At 50.7% G+C, this 24,291-nt stretch overlaps 1 protein-coding gene and 1 pseudogene across 1 annotated transcript in view; one reads left to right on the top strand and one right to left on the bottom strand.

The window, feature by feature from the left end:
* Positions 1 to 24,291, bottom strand: part of CUNH15orf40 (chromosome unknown C15orf40 homolog) — a 77,049-nt gene that overhangs the window by 3,295 nt on the left and 49,463 nt on the right. The window contains exon 9 of the transcript XR_004967165.1: positions 562 to 2,648. The gene's annotated coding sequence lies outside the window, so the exon portion shown is untranslated. The remainder of the gene's footprint in view (positions 1 to 561; positions 2,649 to 24,291) is intronic.
* Positions 882 to 2,775, top strand: LOC118654951 (annotated as a pseudogene).

Consider the following 24,291-nt stretch of genomic DNA (forward strand, 5'->3'; position numbering starts at 1 on the left):
CCAGACGCCGGGCTGGAGGCTGCCGCTCGGCGCGGGGCGTGGCGCCGCCTCCAAACCCGCGGAGCCCGAGCCGGAGCCCGCAGCTCCCGGGCCGCGCCGTGCCTGCGGTTCTCGACGGCGCGGGCCGGGCCGCCTGGATCCGCGCTCCCTGCCTCTCAGCGGGCGGCCGCCCGACGGGCTCCCCTCAGCCCCGGGCCTCAGGGCGGGCGCGGCGAGGCCGCCGGGGCGCTTCTTTCGGGGTCGGAGCCGCGAGGCGCCGGGCGGGCCGTTTGCTGACCGTTTGCTGACCGGAGAGCGGCCGCCGCCAGCATGGGCTGCGCCCCGAGCACCCGCAGTACCGAGACCCAGACCGTGTGCCCGGGCGCCCGCCCGGGAGGCCTCTGAGGCAAAGGACCCCGCGGCGCTTGGGCGGGCCGGGCGCCCTGCTCCGTCCGGAGCCCGAAGCCTTGGCCACCACCAGCGGCGCCCTCCCCGCGGACCGCCCCCCCCCCCCCCAGCATCGCGACTGGAAGGTGGAGGTGATTTTCCCCACCCCTCCCCGTACATCACGTGAGAACTCACCTTGTTCTCATTATCAGTGGAGTCCAACATCTCACGTGCAGTTTGGCCCCATGAGGTTTCTGCACCCATGCAGATCAACAGGTACTGTTGGCGTTTGTCAGAGAAGATAGCCAGTGTGAAGGACTCCGTAAGGCGTGTGAAAAAGCAGGGTTTAAGTACACGGTGGCCCTGGAGGTCCAGGCTGTCCTGACCTGTTTCCTGGCTGCAAATCAGGACATCATCATCATCGACCACAGAAGCCCCCAGCAGCTGGACGCCCTGACGCTGTGCAGGTCTATTGGAGCAACAAAAGTTTCAGAAAACACAGTTATTGCTGGTGTAGTACGCAGGCGGGATGGAGAAGAGTCTGTGATGTCCCTCATTCGTGCCGGCTTTAGGAGGAGGTTCGTGGAGAACCCCAGCCTCCGGGCCTGTTGTGCAGAGCTGCTGCAGCTGGAGTTTGGAGAGGGGCGGTCACAGCTGGAACTCAGGGCTTGTAATTCAGTACTCACTGCACTGGAGAACAGCCAAGACGCCATTAAAATCACGAGTGAGGACAACTACATACAGGAGTGGCAAGGCGTTTACCACGCCAAAAACGGAGATAATGTACCACAAAATGTGAAGTAATACCTGTCATTGGACAGGGAGGAAAAATTGGACACTATGTGTCCATCATCCGAGTGAACAACGGCAACAGTAAGGCTGAGAAGATCACGGAATCTGTTCATTCTGACCCGCCCACAGTGGCCAGCCAGAGGCGACGCTCCTCCATGGCCCGGATCCACTCCATGACCACCGAGGCGCCCATCACCAAGGTGATCAATATCATCAGTGCTGCCCAGGAGAACAGCTCCATGCCTGTGACGGAAGCCTTAGACCGCGTCCTGGAAATTCTGAGAACCTCGGAGCTGTATTCACCACAGTTCGGGGTGAGGGAAGAGGATCCTCACACCAAGGACCTCACTGGGGGCCTGATGTCTGACGGTTTTCGAAGACTGTCTGGGAATGAGTATACTCTCTCCACAAAAAACCTGCATCAAATTTCGGGCAGCTGACTCACCTCCAAGTCCCTTCACGACATCCCACCGCGCATAGCTGAGGCCATGGAAAACGATGACAACTGGGACTTTAATGTCTTTGAACTGGAGACTGCCACTCAGAAAAGGCCTTTGACTTTTCTTGGTCTCAAAATCTTCGCTGGCCTTGGGGTCTGTGACTTCTTGAAGTGCTCGGAGACGACGCTGCGGCTGTGGCTGCAGACTATGGAAGCCAACTACCACTCCTCCAACCCCTACCCACAGCTCCACCCCCGCTGCCGACGTGCTGCACGCCACTGCCTACTTCCTCTGCCAGGAGAGGATCAAGCAAGCGTTAGGCTCAGTGGACAAGGCCGCCGCCCTCATCACAGCCGCCATCCACGACCTGGACCCCCCGGGGAGGACCAACCTCTTCCCGTGCAACGCGGGCAGCCCGCTGGCGGTGCTGTGTGACTGTGCCGTGTCGGAGAGCCACCACGCGGCCCTGGCCTTCCAGCTGGCCGCCAGGGAGGACAAGAGCAACATCTTCAAGAATGTGGAGGAATGACTACCGGACGCTGCGCCAGGCCATCATCGACATGGTCTTGGCCACAGAGATGACCAGGCACTTCGAGCACATCCATAAGTTTGTCAACAGCGTCGTCAAGGCCTTGGCAGAGCTGGAGGAAAGCGAGGGGAGTGAGCCAAACCCTCCTGACGTAGACACGATGCTCCGGTCTCCAGAGAACCGGACTCTGATCAAGCGGCTGATGATCAAGTGCGCGGACGTGTCCAACCCCTGCCGGCCCCTGGAGCAGTGCATCGAGTGGGCTGCACGCATCTCGGAGGAGTATTTTTCTCAGACCGAAGAAGAAAAGAAGCTGGACTTACCTGTGGCGATGCCAGCTTTTGACCGAAACACCTGCAGCTTCCCCAAGTCCCAGATCTCCATCGACTCCTTCGTCACAGACATGTACCATGCTTGGGACGACTTTGTTGACCTACAGGAGTCACTGCAGCACCTGGACAACAATTTTAAATACTGGAAAGGACTCGATGAAATGAAGCTGCGGGGCGTCCGACCACCTCCTGAACCAAAATAGAGAAGGCTCCTGTCTGAAACTGGACCTCTGAAACTGCTCTACTCCCCTGATGTACTTTGCCAGTGATTCTACAAATTAAAAGAAATTAGGACTGAACACTTTTTCCAAATATTGTCACAGAAACATAGCAAACAGAATATTTACTAAATTGACTTTTAAAAACCAATCTGTTTTTATCTTCACACTTTCAATAAATGTAGTACCAAAAAAAAAAAAGACTGAGGATGGGCCCTGGCCGGTGTGCTCAATGGGTAGCGTGCCAGTCTGTGGACTGAAGGGTCTCAGGTTCAATTCCCAGTCAGGGCACATGCCCAGGTGGCAGGCTGGATCCCCAGTGTGGGGCATGCAGGAGGCAGCCGATCAATAAGTCTCTATCATCATTGATGTTTCTATTTCTCTCTTTCCCTTCCTCTCTGAAGTCAATAAAAATATATATTTTTTTAAAAAGCTGAGGTTGAGTTAGAAAGTGGTGAAGTCCCGTGTGGCACTGAGGCTTCCAACTGGAGACGCCTACCAGATGATGGCACTTCTTAAGGATATATGGAACCCCAAGGGAGAGGAACAGCAGCAAATCAGAGGAGAGTGAGGAGTGTGAGTGTTGGACACGTTGAGATGCAGGAGTCTGAGGAACAAACGAGAGGAGCTGTCCAGTAGGCAGTTGCATGTGGCAGGTAGAGAGCTTAGAAGGGGGACTTGGGAGCCATCAGCCAGACAGTCTCTGAGCCCAGGATGCGCATGTGGAAGGAGCAGAGGTGGGGCTGAGGAGGGCACAGAGGGACTCATGGGGAGCAGAGGAAGCCTGTGAGGATGAAAGAGTGGTCTTAGCCCCCGGGGCCATCCGGCTCTAGATGTGAATCAACCCCCTTTTGGCTTATTTAGCCGAGTCATGCATCTTCTTCATCTTTTTTGTTGTTGTTGTTAATCCTCATCCGAGGATATTTTTCCATTGATCTTTTATAGAGAATGGAAGAGAGAGGGAAAGAGAGAGAAACATCGATGTGAGAGAAACACATCGATAGGCTGCCTCTTGCACACACCCCAACCAGGGCCCAGGCCAGGGAGGAACCTGCAACTGAGGTACGTGCCCTTGATCAGAATCGAACCCGGACCCTTTGGTCTGCAGGCTGACGCTCTATCCCAGTGGTTCTCAACCTTCTGGCCCTTAAATACGTTCCTCATGTTGTGACCCAACCATAAAATTATTTTCGTTGCTACTTTATAACTGTCATGTTGCTACTGTTATGAATCGTCATGTAAGTATCTGATATGCAGGATGGTCTTAGGCGACCCCTGTGAAAGGGTCATTCGACCGCCAAAGGGGTCTCGACCCACAGGTTGAGAACCGCTGCTCTATCCACTGAGCCAAACCAGCTAGGGCCATACATCTTGTTAAAAAGAAGAAATAACTCTTCACCAGAAAATTAAGAGCAAAACAAAAACAAACAAAAAGCAAATCACACAAAAGAGAAACAAGTGGGTTTTCAATTCATTTCATTGTGGCAAATATTTACTGAACGCCTACTACGTGCCAGCCCAGCCCCAGATGGCTCGGCTGGCATGGTTAGCTCATCAGACACACAGCCCCACTCCTACTCTCTTCCCCAGCCCCATCTGGGAGGCCACAGTGGCTCTGGTTCCCAGCATCTTTGCCTCCAATAAAGCTCAGCTCATACACCAGTTGTTCTGAGTGAAGTCCCCCTTGCAAAGCTGGGGTCCTCCTGGCAGGTAACACCTTCTCTGAAAGCCACCTGTCTCACATCAGCTGCCCAGCGGGTTTGGGGCTGCCTGTTGCTCAAAGCCCTTGCCTATGCTGCTCTAAGACCCGCCTCCGGGTCCCTCTCAACTCCTGCTGAGACAGAGCAGAGATGCAGGACCCGGCAGCTGGCCACCTTTCCTGGCCATTTCTAACCATCTCCAACAGCTCGCTCCTCGGGGGCCTCCAGGACTTGCCTTCTGTAACTTCAGAGTTACAATACCGGAAAATCACTTTGAATCAAGACAATATTTCTCTACTCACTCAAAGCAAGAGGCCTTACCCACCCAGGGGGATTTCCCCTGTCACCAGTTTCTTTGCGATCCCTCATCTGCATTCCCCCAGCAAATACTTGCTACCCAGTGGTAGTGTGAGGCCTGCCTCTTTAGAAGACTCTTTCCCTTAGAAAATTTGCTTTCTATTGCACATGACCTATTGTTCTCTTCACAGGCGCCATCTCTTTCATTTGCATAACTTTCCAAACTACCAATTTTTTTTTTTAATCCTCACCCGAGATATTTTTCCATTAATTTTTTAGAGTGGAAGAAAGAGGGAAAGACAGAGAGAAATACCAATGTGAGAGAAGCAAATCGTTTGGTTGTCTCCTGCACACCCCCCCGACCCAGGGCCAGGGCTGGGGAGGAGCCTGCAACAGAGGTACGTGCCCTTGACCGCAATCAAACCCGGGACCCTTCGGTCCAAAGGCCGATGCTCTATCCACTGAGCCAAACCAGCCAGAGCCAACCTACCAATTTTTTATCTCTAGCACAAAAGCTGTGCAGGTATTTGGCTTTACTCAAGTATCCATGTGCTTCTTAAAATGTGCTGGTTTGTCACTTTGTAAATGTCTTCCTCAGTTGGTTTTTGGGTGTACTGTCTCCTGAACAAGCTGTTTTTTCCCTATTTGTGGAAACCTATACATAACACAAAATTTACCATTTTTACGTGTGCAGCTCAGTGGAATGAAGTACGTTCACACTGTTGTACAACCACCACCATCATCCATCTCCAGAACTTCCTTGTTATCTGAAATGTGAACAAGTTATTCAATGCCCCGGAAGTAGGGACATGTTCAGTTTACTTTTCATTCCTTATTCTGCACATAAACACCCTTGACCATTAGAGCAGGGGTTTAACATAAAAGACACCAACCAACAGCCCATCAAACTGCCTCTTCTAAAATTACTTCTAGCCCTAACTGGTTTGGCTCAGTGGATACAGCATTGGCCCTCGGACTGAAGAGTCCTGGGCTCAATTCCAGTCAAGGGAACATACCTGGGTTGTAGGCTCGATCGCCGGCCCTGGTTGGGGCGCATGCGGGAGGCAACCAATTGATGTGTCTGTCTCACATCAATGTTTCTCTTGCTCTGTCTCTCCTCCTCCTTTCCACTCTCTCTTAATTTTCGGGTGAGGATTAACAAAAAAATAAATGAATAAAATTACTTCTAGCTGGGGCCCAACATCTGGCTATGACCTGGCCTTGGCTAGAGGGGCTAGGAGTCCAGAGCCCTGAAGAAGATGAGGACGGAAGAAACCAAGATGGCAGCATAGGTAAACACCAGAAATTGCTGCCTCCAACAACAACTTCAAAAATACAACGAAAAGACAAAACAGACATCATCCAGAACTACAGGAAGGCTGGCTGAGTGGAAATTCTACAACTAGAAGGAAAGAGAAAAGCACACTGAGACCCAGAGGAGCTGCGGAAGTAAAGTGCAGAGGTACAGAGGCTCGAGTGCGCGTGTGTGTGGAAAGGGGCTGGCACCTGAGGACACGGCTGTCTTTCTGAATCAGGAGGGAGTCACAAGATCCTGACTGCTCTGAACTCCAGTTCCAGGAAGTCTCTGGGGACCCAGGACTCATATGGGGAGAAACTGGACTGTCTGGCAGCAGGCGGAACTCGAGGGCAGCTTTCCCTCAGAGGTGCTTGCAGCGATTATCGGGACACTGAGATGCGGGGCCCCTTAGGGAAGGGCTGAGGATCCGCCATAGCTGCTTGCTCCACCCTGTTGATTCCCTGAGACCCCGCCCCACCCAGGCTGGGCAGAGGCTTTTGCATATGAATGCCCTGGCCCTTTGCAATCTGAAAATTACCTAACAAATTGCAGCTGGGCCAGACAGACCCAGAACTTTCAAGAGAAGGGCCAAGGCCCCACAGCAGCTTGCATTGCTTCACAGCTGGGCCTCATCTGGGCACCTCTAAACCCCAAACAAGTAAGGGGAATCTGCAGATCTCTTCGTAGCTCCTGCTGGGTAGCCTCACGAAGAGGCTAAATTAGCACCTCCTTATATCCAAGAGCCAGTGTACCCAGTGGTCAGAGTGGGACCATCCAGATTACAACTCCTCAGATCCATAAGGGACACACTCAGGGGGCAGACTCAGTGAGCACCAAAGCCCCACTGAAACAAGTCTTGCCCCAGAAGGGTGTCTTCAGCACAGAAGTTCTCCCACTGTAGACACAGCTGATCCTCACAGCCAATTGGTCTGGAGGTCAATTCCTCCCAGTGATAACTACAACAATCAAGGCTTAACTACAACAAGACTACAACAAGACTGTGCACAAAGCCCACAAAGGGGTGCACCAAGAGTGTCCACCTCAGGTAATTGGGGAGGCTGAGCCACTGGGCCCTATAGGACACCTAGCACACAAAACCACTCTACCAACACAGGGAAGCATAAAAAATGCGGAGACAAAGAAACAGGTCACCAATGACAGAAATGGAGGAAAGCAAACGACTGGATATAGAGTTCAAAACCACAGTTACAAGGTTTTTCAAGAATTTTCTGGAAACCGCCAATAAATTTAGTGAGACCCTGGAGGATATGAAAAAAGGCCAACTAGAAATTAAGCATACACTGACTGAAATAAAGAATAATATACAGAGATCCAACAGCAGACAAGAGGATCCCAAGAATCAAGTCAAAGATTTGAAATACGAAGAAGCAAAAAATACTCAACCGGAAAAGCAAAAAGAAAAAAGCATCCAAAAATATGAAGATAGTGTAAGGAGCCTCTGGGACAACTTCAAGTGTACCAATATCAGTATTATAGGGTGCCAGAAGAAGAGAGATATTGAAAACCTATTTGAAGAAATAATCACAGAAAATTTCCCCTACCTGGTGAAAGAAATAGACTTACAAGTCCAGGAAGCACAGAGAACCCCAAACAAAAGGAATCCAAAGAGGACCACACCAAGACACATCATAATTAAAATGCCAAGAGCAAAAGACAAAGAGAGAATCTTAAAAGCAGCAAGAGAAAAAAAGTAGTTACCTACAACGGAGTACCCATACGACTGTCAGCTGATTTCTCAACAGAAACTATGCAGGCCAGAAGGGAGTGGCAAGAAATATTCAAAGTGATGAATAGCAAGAACCTACAACCAAGATTACTTTATCCAGCAAAGCTATCATTCAGAATTGAAGGTCAGATAAAGAGCTTCACTGATAAGAAAAAGCTAAAGGAGTTCATCACCACCAAACCAGCATTATATGAAATGCTGAAAGGTATCCTTTAAGAAGAGGAAGAAGAAAACGTTAAAGATAATAATTATGAACAGCAAATACATATCTATCAACAAGTGAATCTAAAAATCAAGTGAATAAAAAATCTGATTAACAGAGTAAACTGGTGAATATAATAGAACCAGGGGCATGGAAAGGGACTGTACTGACAATTCTTGGGGGGAAAAGGGGTGTGGGGGTGCAGAAAGAGATTGGACAAAAATTGTACACCTATGGATGAGGACAGTGGGAGGGGTAAGGGCAGAGGGTGGGGTGGGAACTGGGTGGAGGAGAGCTATGGGGGGGGAAAAGAGGAACAACTGTAATAATCTGAACAATAAAAATTAAAAAAAAAAAAAGAAGATGAGGACGAGGCCCTTGCTGTCCCTTCTGAGACAACATGAGACTCTCACAGAGCTCCAGCTGGACCAGAAAAAAAAAAAAAAAAGCTGACGGGAAACAAAGGCCCTTGTAGGAGTGGACTGAGCCCATTACTGCCGTGTAAGATCCCAGCTCAACTAGAGCAGTGTTTGCCCAAACTTGCCTCACCCTACAGACCATGCAGCGCATTCATCACACAGAAGACTGCCTCAGTCCTTCCGGGGTGGGCATGGGAAGCTGTGTACGCAGTAAGAGCTGGTTGTGATTCTGACCTATGAAAGGCAGGTTTGGCCCGGCCAGCATGGCTCAGTGGTTGAGCGTTGACCTATGATCCAGGAGGTCACGGTTTGATTCCTGGTCAGAGCACATGCCTGGGTTGTGAGCTCGATCCCCAGTGTGGGATGTGCAGGAGGCAGCCCATCAATGATTCTCTCTCATTATTGGTGTTCCTCCCTCCCTCTCCTTTCCTCTCTGAAATCAGTAAAAATATATTTTCGAGAGGAAGGGAGGGAGAGAAGGAAGGAAGGAAGGAGGGAGGGAGGGAGGAGCAAATTTGGGGAAAAGAGAACTAGCGTGTTCCATCAACAGGTGGAGCCAACCCAGCCACCCAGGGCTGCGCAGGTAGAGGCTCCAGCCAGCCTTCCTTCATGCTCCCGGGAGCTAGTCACCACTGGGCAGCCTTCCCAAACACAAGCCCCGGTGGGCCTGCTGCCCCTGCACATGTTGCCCTTCCTCCTCCAACATCCCCCACGCAGGGCTATATACAGCCTCTTACTTTGACCTTTACCGCCGAAGGCCTCGGATGATCCCAAGTTCTGGCAGCCCTGGCCCCTGGCTTGGCTGCCCACAGCTGAGGGATGACAATGAGATGTGGTCCTAATTTAGAACACACGAGCCAGGTGTTCATGGGCCAGGTATTAATTAGGGAATGACTCTAGATAGCTGGTGACATCATTTTCTGCCTTTAGACCCAGCTGGGTCATTGTTGGGAGGTAAGCTGGGAAGCGAATACCCACCAAAGCTGAGGTCAGTGTTTACAGAGGGAGACACTGGATACCAACTCTACCCTGGAGCTGAAATTTCACCTTGGGGCCCTGCTGATACCAGCCAGCCCGACGGAGCCCGGAGGCTCCTCCATGTTCAGGTTGCTCCCGTGGGCCCTCACGCCTTCACACAGCCCAACTCTAACACGACTGCCCCCACTTCACAACCACCCCAGCGGACAATGGGGCAGAGAGGGTGACGGCAAAACAGGCTAGACCTTCAGTGTCTTCCTTTTTTAAAATTTTTAAAAATATATTTTTATTCATTTCAGAGAAGAAGGGAGAGGGAGGGAGAGATAGAAACATCAATAATGAGAGAGAATCATTGATTGGCTGCCTCCTGCATGCCCCACACTGGGGATGGAGCCCACAGCCTGCCACCCAGGCATGTGCCCTGACCGGGAATCAAACCCTGATCTCCTGGTAGACTTTCAACCGCTGAGCCATACTGGTCAGGCCAGTGCCTTCCTTTTAATAAAGCCTGTAAGTTTTTGTTTTAATTAAAATGCAACTTCTGAAACAGCTCCAGAGAGTTTACATAAAGCAGTGTTCCCATGGGATAGCAACAGGTGTTATGCTGCAGCGACAGGTTCCCACGCCCCACAGGGCTAAACAAAATGAAACAGGTTCCTTTACTACTTTTCACAGAACCTCTAATGTATCAGTGCAGACTTAAGAAACTCCAGTAAGTGAATTCAATTTACTCCATTTTCTAAATTAAATGAATTTATTGGCAATGACACCTGGAGTAGTTTTCCAGCGGACACACTTGGGAAATGCTGAAATAAAGGGTGCTCTTACCCAGACCCAGCTTACATATGAGGACTAAGGAGCTGAGGCCTGGCCAGTGTGGCTCAGTTGGTTGAGCGTCATCCTGTGCACCAAAAAGGTCGCCGGTCCGATTCCCAGTCAGGGCACATGCCCAGGTTTCAGGCTCGATCCCCAGTAGGGAGTAGAGCAGTGGTTCTCAACCTTGGAAAATCTCTGGGGCTTAGCCAGGTGTCACTGGCAAAAGTCAGAGCAAATTGCTGCTCTCTTCCACCTTCCCTTCTACAAAATAACTGATCATGTCATTTGTCTCCTCTCTTACTTCTTTCCTGGTTATTAAAGAAAGGGATTCTCACTGGGGGAAGTTTGGACAATGTGCAGAGAAGCAGAAATTACCCATAGCTGTTCATAAGCATTTTCAACAGCTGCTTAAAACTATCGCATTGATACACTACAACTTACTAAATCATCTCTCCATTCACTTTTGCATTTTAGGAACCAAACTCACAACAGAATTCATTTTCAGGAGACAAGAAAACATCTACGTGCAGAGACAGGTGAGATAGCTGGAACCAGATGTGTATATTTGAAAATTACCTCTATCAAACGATAACGGTATTACTGAATCATAGGGAGGGTGCAGGGATAGGAAGGGAAGAATAATAGCTGACAGCTAAGACTACGGCCTTCCAACAATTGCTAGATAATAAATATAAGAATAAAACCCCTACCAATCAAATAGAGGAATATTCATTTCAATAGAATAGAACCTCTGTATCCTCGGTAACTACACAGAAGGTGCCTCCCAAACACGTGCAACAGGTGTGTTTTGCATTGAACTGAATAGGCAGCAGGATGAAAAGGGACCTGGGACGTCTGGAGGGGACAGAGGAGGATTCGCACACAGATCATATCGGGGTCTACACCCAGTCAGGGCCGAACGCCGTAACTGAGGGGCAGAGGCTCCGGCATACGGGTGGTAGGAAGTGGAAGCTATACCCACAGATACAATTCGCATGAAGAGCACAAAGAATGCGAGAGGTCCAGAGTAGAGCGCTGGGCACACTGACCACAGTGAGAAGTGTCATGGCAGCCAAGAGTCTGCAGCAAGGCCCTTGAACCTCAGGCCAGAAACACGGGCCTGAGGCAGGGGGAGAACAGAGCTGACAGCAGGGCCTGGGGGCCTTCAGGAGTGTCTAGATTAGCAGGGGACTTTTTCCCCATTTTTAAACATTTTTTATTGTTGGTAGTATTAAAGATATCTCCCATTCCCACCCCCCTTTCCTCCCCGCCTCCCACTCCCAACCCCCACCCCCAGGTCTTCACTACCCTATTGCCTGTGTCATGGGCTATGCAGAGCTATATATATAAAAGCCTAAGCAACCGTTACGACCTAATGACCGGAACGACCAGTCAATAGCTATGATGCACACTGACCCAGACTTTGCTGCTGGGGCTCTGACAGCCCTGAGTCTGGTTCACCCGCACCCTGGACCCAGACAGGAGGAAGGAGGGAGCCCGATTCCTCGCGGAATCAGCCATTGGTTAGCTTGCTGCTGGGCCAACCTCCCACTGGCTGGCCAGTCTCCCATATCGGCCCTGATCGCCAGCCAGGCCGAGGGACCCCACCCATGCACGAACTCGTGCACCAGGCCTCTAGTAAGTAAATAAGTTCTCTGGTTTCTCTCTTCTCGGCCCCCCAACCGCACATCGAGGTATGTCAGTCTGTCCATGCCTCCTCAACAGGGGATTTGAGGGGACACATGGGAAGGGGAGGCGTGTTTGGGGCCTGAGAAGCAGTCCCTATTATCAAGAACCTTGTCACCAGGGGTCTGACAAATGGACAGGACTCTCCCTTCACTAACAATATAATTTTCCCCAAAAATGGACCTAATCATGCCCCCTCACACTACCACCAAGGCTAAATTGGACTCCAATGACTCATAAGTCTTTTTATGTCTTCAGTTCCAATCCTCGCTTCCCATACAATTCGGTAAATGACAGAGCTGTTTGTTGTTCCTTGTACTGAAGAATCTATTTTAGGGAAGGGCAGTGGACAGTCATAGCTGTGTGTGCTATTATTACCTGTGGCATAGTGTGGTCCTTTACAGTGTTCATTTCAAATATAAAGGAAAAGAGGAAACACAAAACAAAGTAGAATGATATCTTGCTAGGTAAATCCTCTGAGATGAAATTTTCTTTATAAATTATGAAGTCAGCTGTGTGTTTGGGGAGGGGGATCAAACAAATGGCCACTTCATAAATCTTGCCACGCAGTGTTTGCATGGATCCTGTGAGTTAAAAACAACATCTGAGCCCAGCCGGCGTGGCTGTGTGATTGAGGGTCAACCTATGAACCAGGAGGTCACGGTTAGATTCCCGGTCAGGGCACATGCCTGGGTTGCAGGCTCAAACCCCAGTATGGGGTGTGCAGGAGGAAGCTAATTGATGACTCTCGTCATTGATGTTTCTCTCTCTCCCCCCCTCTCCATTCCTCTCTGGAAACAATAAAAATATATTTAAAACAAAACAAAAACAACATCATAACGTTTCACCCCACGCTAATCTGTGGGGTAAAACATCTCCAGCTCCCGTTTGACCAAAGATCTTATCCCTGGCAAAATTCAATTCAGTTTGGCCAACATTTCTCAGGCACCAACTGTGCTCAAGGGGATGCAGAGGTAGAGAGCCACAGTCCATGACCACTGTAGCATCTGGATACCCAGACACCAGAAAAGAGGCACCTGGATCATTGATGAGAAAGGAAGCTGTATTTTTGGTTGTAGATGAATAAACTGGCATCTGGTTCACTTGGTTACAGACCCAATCCTTAGTAATGAGCAGGAATCTCTTGATTCCTGAGTTTTCATAGAGCATGGTCTCTGGGTCATGTCGTGGATGCAGGTAATTAAAATCATTTTGGTAAGGTAAAGGAAGCTCATGCCACAACTTTCTACAGGCCACTAGGGCACAGATCTTGTTTCTGACACTGGTGACTCCTGTCCTTCCTCTCAAGAATTCTGAGGTGGAGAGAGAGACAGACAGACACACACACACAGATGAACAGAGGCTGTTGGGAAGGCAGAGCCACTAATGGCATCATTTTTGTACTTTGACAACCTTTTCAAATCCATTTGAGTAACTGTCGTACTGAGGGCTCTTGGGCTGGAGGGCTGGCCAGTCTAACCCTGACATTTATTTTTTCCCCCTTCCCTTCCCCCTCCCCTCTTCCCTTCTCTCTTCCCCCTTCCCTTCCCCCTTCCCCATTCCCTTCTCTTCCCCCTTCCCTTCCCTTCTGCCTTCCCTTCAGCCTTCCCTTCCCTTGTGCCTTCCCATTTGCCTTGGCTTCCCTTTTCCCTTTCCTTTTGCCTTGGCTTCCCTTTTACCTTCCCTTTTGCCTTCCCTTCCCTTCCCTTTTCCCTTTCCTTCCCTTTTGCCTTACCTTCTCTTTTCCCTTCCCTTTTGCCTTCCCTTCCCATTTCCCTTCCCTTACCCCTTCCCTTCCCTTTTCCCTTCTCTCTTGCATTCCCTTCCCTTCCGCCTTCCCTTCCCTTCCCGTTTCTCTTCCCCCTTCCCTTCCCGTTTCTCTTCCCCCTTCCCTTCCTTTCCCTTTTCCCTAACCTTCCCTTCCCTGTTCCCTTCGCTTTTCCCTTCCCTTCCCCCTGGCCTTTCCTTTTCCCTTGCTTTTGCCTTCCCTTCCCCCTTCCCATCCCCTTTCCCTTCCATTCCCTTCCCCATTCACTTCCCTTTTGCCTTTCCTTCCCTTTTCCCTTCCCTTTTGCTATCCCTTCCCTTTTGCATTCCCTTCCCTTTTCCCTTCACTTTTGCCTTCCCATCCCATTTCCCTTCCCTTCCCCCTTCCCTTCTCCCTCGCCTTCCCCCTTCTCTTCCCTTTTCCGTTCACTTCCCCCTTCCCTTCCCTTTTGCCTTCCATTCCTTCTCTCTTCCCTTCCCCCTTTCCTTCACGTTTCCCTTTCCCCTTCCCTTCCCCCGTTCCTTCCCTTCCCTCCTGCCTTCCCTTCTGCGTACCCTTCCCTTTTGCCTTTTCTTCTGCCTTCCCTTCCCTTCCCTTTTCCCTCACCTTCCCCCTTCCCTTCCCTTTTCCATTCACTCCCCCTTCCCTTGCCTTTTGCCTTCCATTCCCTTCTCCCTTTCCTTCACGTTTCCCTTCCCCCTTCCTTTCCCCATTTCCTTCCCTTCCCTCCTGCCTTCCCTTCTGCATAGCCTTCCCTTTCCCCTTCCCTTCCCTTCCCTTTTCCCTTCTATTTTACCTTCCCTTCCCCATTCCTTTCGCTTTTCCCCTCCCTTCCCCCTGGCCTTCCCTTTTCCCTTGCTTTTGCTTTCCCTTCCCCCTTCCCATCCCCTTTCCTTTCCCTTCCTCCTTCCCTTTGCCCTTCCCTTCCCATTTCCCTCACCTTCCCCCTTCCATTCCCTTTTCCGTTCCCTTCCCTTCCCCGTTCCCTTCGCTTTTCCCTTCCCTTCTCCCTGGCCTTCCCTTTTCCCTTGCTTTTGCCTTCCCTTCCCCCTTCCCATACCCTTTCCCTTCCCTTCCCTTCCCTTCCCTCTCCCCTTCCCTTCCCTTTTCCCTTTCCCCTTCCCTTCCCTTTTCTCTTCCTCCTTCCCTTTCCTCCCCTTCCCCCTTCTCTTCTTCCTGCCTTCCCTTCTGTGTTACCTTCCCTTCTGCCTTCCGTTCCCTTTTGACTTCCCTTCCCCATTCCTATCCCCTTTCCCTTCCCTTTTGCCTCCCCCTTTCCTTTTGCCTTCCCTTTCCTTTTCCTTCCCTTTTACCTTCCTGTCCGTTTTCCTTTCCGTTCCCCCTTCCCCCTTCCCTTCCCTTCCCTTCTCTCTTCCCTTTGCCTTCCCTTCCCTTTTCCTTTCCTTTTGCCTTCCCTTCCCTTTGGCCTTCCTTTCCCTCATCACTCCCCCACCCTTCCCCCTTCCCTTCCCTTTTCCCTTCCCCTTCCCATCCCTTTTCCCGTCCCTTCCCTTTTCCCTCACCTTCCCCCTTCTCTTCCCTTTTCCGTTCACTTCCCCCTTCCCTTCCCTTTTGCCTTCCATTCCCTTCCCCCTTCCCTTCCCGTTTCCCTTCCCCCATTCCTTCCCTTCCCTCCCCCTTCCCTTCCCTCCTGCCTTCCCTTCTGCGTACCCTTCCCTTTTGCCTTTTCTTCTGCCTTCCCTTCCCTTCTGCCTTCCCTTCCCCCTTCCTTTCCCTTTTCTCTTCCCCCTTCCCTTCCCTCTTTCCTTCCCCTTTGCCTTCCCTTCCCTTCCTTTTGCCTTCCCTTCCCTTTTGCCTTCCATTTTGCCATCCCTTCCCCTTTGCCTTTGCCTTCCCTTCCCTTTGCCCATCCCTTCCCCACTCCCTTCCCCATTCCCTATCCGTTTCCCTTCCCCCTTCCCTTCCCTTTTCCCTTCCCCATTCCCTTCGCCTTCCCTTTTCCCTTCCCTTCCCTTCCCCCTTCCCTTCCCGTTTCCCTTCCCCCTTCCCTTCCTTCCTGCCTTCCCTTCTGCGTACCCTTCCCTTTTGCCTTCTCTTCTGCCTTCCCTTCCCTTTTCCGTTCTCTTTTGCCTTCCCATCCCGTTTCCCTTCCCTTCCCTTTTCCCTCACCTTCCCCCTTCCCTTCCCTTCCCTTTTGCCTTCCATTCCCTTCTCCCTTCCCTTTGCCCTTCCCTAACCCCTTTCCTTCCCATTTCCCTTCCCCCTTCCCTTCCCCTTCCCTTTGCCCTTTCCTTCCCTCCTGCCTTCCCTTCTGCGTACCCTTCCCTTTTGCCTTTCCTTCTGCCTTCCCTTCCCTTTTCCCTTCTCTTTTGCCTTCCCTTCCCTTTTCCATTCCTTTCCTCCTTCCCTTCACTTCCCCATTCCCTTCCCTTCCCTCTGGCCTTCCCTCTTCCCCTCCATTTTCCCTTCCCTTCCCCTTTCCCTTCCCTTCCGTTCTCCCTTCCCATCCCTTTTCCCTCACCTCCCCCCTTCCGTTCCCTTTTCCGTTCCCTTCGCTTTTCCCTTCCCTTCCCCCTGGCCTTCCCTTTTCCCTCGCTTTTGCTTTCCCTTCACTATTGCCTTCCATTCCCTTCCCCCTTCCCTTCGCCCTTCCCTTCCCGTTTCCCTTCCCCCTTCCCATTTCCCTTTCCCCTTCCCTTCCCTTTTCTCTTCCCCTTCCCTTCCCTTCCCTTCCCTTCCCTTCCCTTCCCTTCCCTTCCCTTCCCTTCCCTTCCCTTCCCTCCTGCGTTCCCATCCATTTTGACTTCCCTTTGCCTTCCCTTCCCCATTCTCTTCACCCTTCCCATCCCCCTTCCCTTTCCCTCCCCTTTAGCCTCCCCTTTTGCCTTTCTTCCCTTTTGCCTTCCCTTCTCTTTTCCCTTTTCTTCCCTTTTCCCTTCCCTTCACCCACCCTTTTTTCTTCCCTTCCCATTTGCCTTTTCATTTGCCTTCCCTTTCCCCTTCCCTCTTCCCTTCACTTCTGCTTTGCGTTCCCTTTGGCCTTCCCTTTTGCCATCCCTTCCCTTTTCCCTTCCCTTCCCCCTTCCCTTCGCCCTTCCCTTCCCCCTTCCCTTTTCCATCCCCCTTCCCTTCCCTTTTCTCTTCCCCCCGCCCTTCTCCCTTTCCTTCCCTTCCCTCCCCCTTCCCTTCCCTTCTGCCTCCCCTTTTCCTTTCCTTCTGCCTTTCCTTCCATGTTGACTTCCCTTCTGCCTTCCCTTCCCTTTTCCCTTCTCTTTTGCCTTCCCTTCCGTTTCCTTTCCCTTCCCTCCTCTCTGCCCTTTTCCTTCCCCTTTCCCCTTCCCTTCCCTTCCCTTCCTCATTCCCTTTGCTTTTCCCTTCCCTTCCCTCTGGCCTTCCCTTTTCTCTTCCCTTTTGCCTTCTCTTTTCTTTTCCCTTCCCTTCACTTCCCTTTTCCCTTCCTTTTCCCTTCCATTCCCTTCCCTTCCCTTCCCTTCCCCGTTCCCTTTGCTTTTCCCTTCCCTTCCCCCTGGCCTTCCCCTTTCCCTTGCTTTTGCCTTCCCTCCTCCCTTCCCTTCCTCCTTCCCTTCGCCCTTCCCTTCCCGTTTCCCTTCCCCCTTACCTTTTCCCTTTCCCCTTACCTTCCCTTTTCTCTTCCCCCTTTCCTTCCCTTACCTCCTGCCTTCCCTTCTGCGTTCCCATCCATTTTGACTTCCCTTTGCCTTCCCTTCCCCATTCTCTTCACCCTTCCCATCCCCTTTCCCTTCCCTTCCCCCTCCCCTTTAGCCCCTTTTTGCCTTCCCTTCTCTTTTCCCTTTTCTTCCCTTTTCTCTTCCCTTCCCCCACCCTTTTTTCTTCCCTTCCCTTTTGCCTTTTCTTTTGCCTTTTCTTTTGCCTTCCCTTTCCCCTTCCCTCTTCCCTTCCCTTCCCTTCTGCTTTCCATTCACTTTGGCCTTCCCTTTGCCTTACCTTTTGCCTTCCCTTCCCTTTTCCCTTCCTTTTGCCCCCACCCCTTCCCTTGGCCTTCCTTTCCCTCTTTCCTTCGCTTCCCTTTTTCCTTCCATTTTCCCTTCCCTTCCCTCTTTCCTCCCCTTTTCCCTTCCTTTTGCCTTTCCTTTCCTTTTTGCCTTCCTTCCCCTTCACCCTTCCCTTTCCATTTCCCTTCCCCCTTCCCTTCCCTTTTTCCTCACCTTCCCCCCTCTCTTCCCTTTTCCATTCACTTCCCCCTTCCCTTTTGCCATCCCTTCCCTTTTCCCTTCCCTTTTGCCTTCAATTCCCTTCCCCCTTCCCTTCCCTTTTCCCACACCTTCGCCCTTCTCTTCCCTTTTCCTTTCACTTCCCCCTTCCCTTCCCTTTTGCCTTCCATCCCTTTCCCTTCCCTTCGCCCTTCCCTTCCCCCTTCCCTTCCCTTTTCCATCCCCCTTCCCTTTTCCTTTCCTTCTGCCTTCCCTTCCCTTTTCCCTTCCCTTTTCCCTTCTCTTTTGCCTTCCCTTCCGTTTTCCTTCCCTTTCCTCCTCTCTTCCATTTTCCTTCCCCTTCCCCCTTCCCTTCCCTTCCCTTCCCTTCCCTTCCCCATTCCCTTCGCTTTTCCCTTCCCTTCCCTCTGGCCTTCCCTTTTCTCTTCCCTTTTGCCTTCTCTTTTCCTTTCCCTTCCCTTCACTTCCCTTTTCCCTTCCCTTCCCTTCCCCTTCCGTTCCCTTCCCCCTTCCCTTCCCTTCCCCGTTCCCTTCGCTTTTCCCTTCCCTTCTCCCTGGCCTTCCCTTTCCCTTGCTTTTGCCTTCCCTTCCCCCTTCCCATCCCCTTTCCCTTCCCTTCCCTCCTCCCTTCCCTTCCCCCTTCCCTTCCCTTTTCCCTTTCCCCTTCCATTCCCCTTTCTCTTCCCCCTCCCCTTTTTCCTTTTTTTAATTCCCTTTTGCCTTCCCTTCCCCCTTCCCTTCCCCTTCCCTTTTGCCTTTTCTTCCCTTTTCCCTTCGCTTTTCCCTCCTTTTTCCCTTCCCTTCGCTTTTCCCTCCCTTTTCCTTTTCTTTTCCTTTGCCTTCCCTTTTCCCCTTCTTTTGCCTTTCCTTCCCTTTTCCCTTCCCTTCCCTTTTGCCATCCCTTCCCTTTTGCCATCCCTTCACTTCCCCCTCCCTCCCCCTTCCCTTTCCATTTCCCTTTTCCCTTCCCTTCCCTTTTGCCATCTCTTCCCTTTTGCCATCCTTTCCCTTCCCCCTCCCTCCCCCTTCCCTTTCCATTTCCCTTTTCCCTTCCCTTCCCTTTTGGCATCCTTTCCCTTCCCCCTCCCTCCCCCTTCCCTTTCCATTTCCCTTTTCCCTTCCCTTTGCCTTCTCTTCCCTTTTCCATTCCCTTCCCCCTTCCTTTCCCGTTTCCCTTCCCTCCCCCTTCCATTCCCTCCTGCCTTCCCTTCTGCATACCCTTCCTTTTTGCCTTTTCTTCTGCCTTCCCTTCCCTTTTGCCTTCTCTTCCCTTTTCTCTTCCCTTTGCCTTCCCTTCCCTTCTGCCTTCCCTTCCCTTTTCCCTTCTCTTTTGCCTTCCCATCCTGTTTCCCTTCCCTTCCCCCTGGCCTTCCCTTTGCCCTCACCTTCCCCCTTCCCTTCCCTTTTCCCTCTTTCCCCCTTCTGTTCCCTTCCCCGTTCTCTTCCCCCTTCCCATCCCCTTTCCTTTCCCTTCCCTTTTCCATTTCCTTCCCCCTTCCCTTCCCTTCCCCCTTCCCTTTTGACTTTTCATCCCTTCTTTTTTCCCTTCCCTTTCCCCTTCCCATTTCCCTTCCCTTTAGCCCTCCCTTCCTTTTGCCTTCCATTCCCTTTTCCTTTCCCTTTTGCCTTCCCTTCCCTTTTCCCTTCCCTTTTGCCTTCATTTTTGCTTCCCCGTCCCTTTTACCTTCTCGTACCTTTTCCTTCCCTTCCCTTCCTTTTTCCCTCACCTTCTCCCTTCTGTTCCCTTTTCTGTTCGCTTCCCTTCCCCATTCCCTTTGCTTTTCCCTTCCCTTCTCCCTGGCCTTCCCTTTTCCCTTGCTTTTGCCTTCCCTTCCCCCTTCCCGTCCCTTCCCTTCCCGTTTCCCTTCCCTTTTCCCTTTCCTTCCCGTCCCTCCCCCTTCCCTTCCCTCCTGCCTTCCCTTCTGCATTCCCTTCCCTTTAGCCTTCCCTTTGCCTTCCCTTCGCCCTTCTCTTCCCTTTCCCATCCCCTTTCCCTTCCCTTCCCCCTTCCCTCCCCTTTTGCCTTTTTTCCCCTTTTCCCTCCCTTTTCTCTTCCCTTCCCTTTCCCCTTCCCTTTTACCTTCCTGTCCCTTTTCTTTTCCGTTCCCCCTTAGTCCTTCCCTTCTGCCTTCCTTTCCCTTTTCCCTTCCCTTTTGCCTTCCCTTCCCTCTTTCCTTCCCCTTTGCCTCCCTTTTTCCTTCCCTTCCCTTTACTCTCCCCTCTGTCCTTTCCCCTTCCCTTCTACCTTTCCTTCACTCCCCTCCCCTTTCCCTTCCCTTTTGCCTTCCCTTCTCTTTTCCCTTTCCTTTCACTTTTCCCTTCCTTTCCCTTATGCCTTCCCTTTTTCATTCCCTTCCCCTTTTCCTTCCCTTCCCTTTTTTCTTCCCTTTTTCCTTCCCATTTCCCTTCCCTTTTGCCTTCACTTCCCTTTTTCCTTCCCTTTTGTCTTCCCTTCCCCTTTCCCCTCCCTTTTCCCTTCCCTTCCCTTTTTCCTTCCCTTTCCTTTTCCTTTCCCTTTTGCCTTCCCTTTTGCCTTCCCTTCCCTTCTCCCTTCCCTTCCCTTTTCCCCTCCCTTTTGCCTTCCTTTTGCCTTCCCTTCCTTTTTCCTTCCCTTTTTCCTTCCCTTCCTTTTTACCTTCCCATCCCTTTTCCTTTCCCTTTTTCCTTCCCTTCCCCTTTTCCTCACTTTTCCCTTCCCTTCCCCTTTTCCCTCCCTTTTTCCTTCCCTTTTGCTTTCCTTTCCCTTTTTCCTTCCCTTCCCTTCCCTTTTTCCTTCCCTTCCCATTTCCCTTCCTGTTTGCTTTCACTTCACTTTTGCCTTCCCTTTTGACTTTTCTTCCCTTTTACCTTCTCTTTTCCCTTCCATTTGGCCTCCCTTCCCCTTTCCCTTCCCTTTTGCCATCCCTTCCCTTTTGCCTTCCCTTCCTTTTTACCTTCCCATCCCATTTCCATTCCCTTTTGCCGCCCCTTCCCTTTTGTCTTCCCTTCCCTTTTTCCTTCCCTTTTGCCTTCCCTTCCCTTTTCCCTTCCCTTCCCTTTTGCCTACCCTTCCCTTTTCCCTTCCCCTTTGCCTTCCCCTTTGCCCTCCCTTCCCTTTTCCCTTCCCCTTTGCCTTCCCTTCCCTTTTGCCTTCCCTTTTGCCTTCCATTCCCTTTTCCCTTCCCCTTTGCCTTCCATTCCATTTCCCTTCCCTTTTGCCTTCGCTTTTTCCTTCCCTTACCTTTTTCCTTCCCTTTTTTCTTCCCTTCCCTTTTGCCTTCCCTTTTGCCTTCTCTTTTCCCTTCCATTTGGCCTTCCCTTCCCTTTTCCCTTCCCTTCCCTTCCCTTTTCCCCGCCCTTTGTCTTCCCATCCCTCTTCCCTTCCTTTTTCCTTCTTTTTTTATTCCCTTTTGCCTTCCCTTCCTTTTTACCTTCCCATCCCTTTTCCTTTTTCTTTTGCCTTCCCTTCCCCTTCTCCTTCCCTTTTCCCTTCATTTTTTCCTTCCCTTCCCTTTCACCCCTCCCCTTCCCCTTCCCTTCCCTTTTGCTTTCCTTTCCCTTTTTCATTCCCTTCCCTTTTCCTATCCCTTTTGCCATCCCGTCCCTTCTGCCTTCCCTTCCCTTTTTCCTTCCCTTCCCTTTTCCTTCTCTTTTTCCTTCTTTTTTTATTCCCTTTTGCCTTCCCTTTCCTTCCCTTTTGCCATCGCTTCCCTTTGCCTCCCCATTTTCCTTCTTTTTTTATTCCCTTTAGCCTTCCCTTCCCTTTTCCCTTCCCATCCCTTTTCCTTTCCCTTTTGCCTTCCCTTCCCTTTCCCCCTCCATTTTCCCTTTCCTTCCCTTTTGCTTTCCTTTCCCTTTTTCATTCCCTTCCCTTTTTCCTTCCCTTCCTTTTTGCCTTCCTGTTTCCTTCCCTTCCCTTTTTCCTTCCCTTCCCATTTCCCTTCCCGTTTGCTTTCACTTCACTTTTGCCTTCCCTTTTGACATTTCTTCCCTTTTACCTTCTCTTTTCCCTTCCATTTGGCCTCCCTTCCCCTTTCCCTTCCCTTTCGCCTCCCCTTTTTCCTTTTTTTATTCCCTTTGCCTTCCCTTCCCTTTTCCCTTCTCGTTTGCCTTCCCTCCCTTTTGCCTTCGCTTTTTCCTTCCATTCCCTTTTTCCTTCCCTTTTGCCTCCCATTTTTCCTTCTTTTTTATTCCCTTTTGCCTTTCCTCCCTTTTTCCTTACCTTTTTCCTTCCCTTCCCTTTTGCCTTCCATTCCTTTTTCCCTTCCCTTTTGCCTTCCCTTCCCTTCCCTTTTTCATTCCCTTCCTTTTTCTTCCCTATTCCCCTCCCTTTTGCCTTCCCTTCCCTTTTCCCTTCCCTTTTTCCTTTCCTTCCTTTTCCTTCCCTTTTCCCCTCCCTTTTGCCATCCCTTCCCTTTTCCCTTACTTTTTTCCTTCCCTTCCCATTTCCCTTCCCTTTTGCCTTCTCTTTTCCCTTCCATTTGGCCTCCCTTCCACTTTCCCTTCCCTTTTGCCTTCCCTTTTCCTTCCCTTTTTCCTTCTCTTCCCTTTTGCCTTCCCAACTCTTTTCCCTTCCCTTCTGCCTCCTTTTTTTCCTTCTTTTTTATTCCCTTTTGCCTTCCCTTTCCTTTTTCCTTCCCTTTTTGCCTTCCCATCCCTTTTCCTTTCCCTTTTGCCATCCTGTCCCTTTTGCCTTCCCTTTTGCCTTCCCTTCCCTTTGCCTCCCCCTTTTCCTTTTTTCCTTTGCTTTTTCCTTCCCTTCCCTTTTTCCTTCCCTTTCCCTTTCCCTTTTGCCTTCCCTTCCCTTTTCTCTTCCCTTTTGCCTTCGCTTTTTCCTTCCCTTCCCTTTTTCCTTCCCTTCCCTTTTGCCCTCCCTTCCCTTTTTCCTTCCCTCCCCTTTCCCTTCCCTTTTCCCTTCCATTTTCTCTTCTCTTTTGCCTTCCCTTCCCTTTTCCCTTCTCTTTTCCCTTCCCTTTTGCCTTCGCTTTTTCCTTCCCTTCATTTTTTCCTTCTCCCTTCCCTTCCCTTTTTCCTTCCCTTCCCTTTTCCCCTCCCTTTTGCCTTCCATCCCTCTTCCCTTCCCTTTCTTTCTTTTTTTTTTTCCCTTTTCCTTCCCTTTTCCCTTCATTTTTTCCTTCCCTCCCCTTTCCCCCTCCCTTTTCCCTTTCCTTCCCTTTTGCTTTCCTTTCCCTTTTTCATTCCCTTCCCTCCCCTTTTCCCTTCCCTTTTCCCTTCCCTTTTTCCTTCCCTTCCCTTTTCCCTTCCCTTTTCCCTTCCCTTCTCTTTTGCCTTCCCTTCCCTTTTCCCTTCCCTTCTTCCTTCCCTTCCCTTTTCCCCTCCCTTTTGCCTTCCCTTCACTCTTCCCTTCCCTTTTTCCTTCTTTTATTCCCTTTTGCCTTCCCTTTCCTTTTTCCTTCCCTTTTTCCTTCCCTTGCCTTTCCCCCTCCCTTTTCCCTTTCCTTCCTTTTTGCTTTCCTTTCCCTTTTTCATTCCCTTCCCTTTTGCCTTCGCTTTTTCCTTCCCCTTTCCCTTCCCTTTTGCATTCCCTTCCCTTTTTCCTTCCCTTTCCTTCCCTTTTTCCTTCCCTTCCCTTTTCCCCTCCCTTTTGTCTTCCCGTCCCTTTTGCCTTCCCATCCCTCTTCCCTTCCCTTTCCTTCTTTTTTTATTCCCTTTTCCTTCCCTTTTCCCTTCCCTTTTCCCTTCCCTCCCCTCCCCCTCCCTTTTCCCTTTCCTTCCCTTTTGCTTTCCTTTCCCTTTTTCATTCCCTTCCCTTTTTCCTTCCCTTCCTTTTTGCCTTTCTTTTTCCTTCCCTTTTTCCTTCCCTTCCCATTTCCCTTCCCTTTTGCTTTCACTTCACTTTTGCCTTCCCTTTTGACTTTTCTTCCCTTTTGCCTTCTCTTTTCCCTTCCATTTGGCCTCCGTTCCACTTTCCCTTCCCTTTTGCCTTCCCTTTTTCCTTCCCTTCCCCTTTTCTTTCCATTTTTCCTTCCCTTCCCTTCCTTTTTACCTTCCCACCCCTTTTCCTTTCCCTTTTGCCTTCCCTTCCCCTTTTCCTTCCCTTTTCCCTTCATTTTTTCCTTCCCTTCCCTTCCCTTTCCCCCTCCCTTTTCCATTTCCTTCCCTTTTGCTTTCCTTTCCCTTTTTCATTCCCTTCCCTTTTTCCTTTCCTTTTTCCTTCCCTTCCCATTTCCCTTCCCGTTTGCTTTCACTTCACTTTTGCCTTCCCTTTTGACATTTCTTCCCTTTTGCCTTCTCTTTTCCTTTCCATTTGGCCTCCCTTCCCCTTTCCTTTCCCTTTTGCCTTCCCTTTGCCTTCCCTTTACGTTCCCTTCCCTTTGGCCTTCTCTTCTTCTTTCCCTTCCCTTTTCCCTTCCCTTTTGCCTTCCCTTCCCTTTTTTCCTTACCTTCCTTTTTGCCTTCCCTTTTGCCTTCTCTTTTTCCTTCCCTTCCCCTTTTTTCTTCCCCTTTTCCTTCCCTTCCCTTTTCCCCTCCCTTTTGCCTTCCCTTTTGCCATCCCTTCCCTTTTCCCTTCATTTTTTCCTTCCCCTCCCTTTTCCCTTTCCTTCCTTTT

This window comes from Myotis myotis, unplaced genomic scaffold (assembly GCF_014108235.1).
Source record: "Myotis myotis isolate mMyoMyo1 unplaced genomic scaffold, mMyoMyo1.p scaffold_m19_p_40, whole genome shotgun sequence".
Taxonomy (NCBI): domain Eukaryota; kingdom Metazoa; phylum Chordata; class Mammalia; order Chiroptera; family Vespertilionidae; genus Myotis; species Myotis myotis.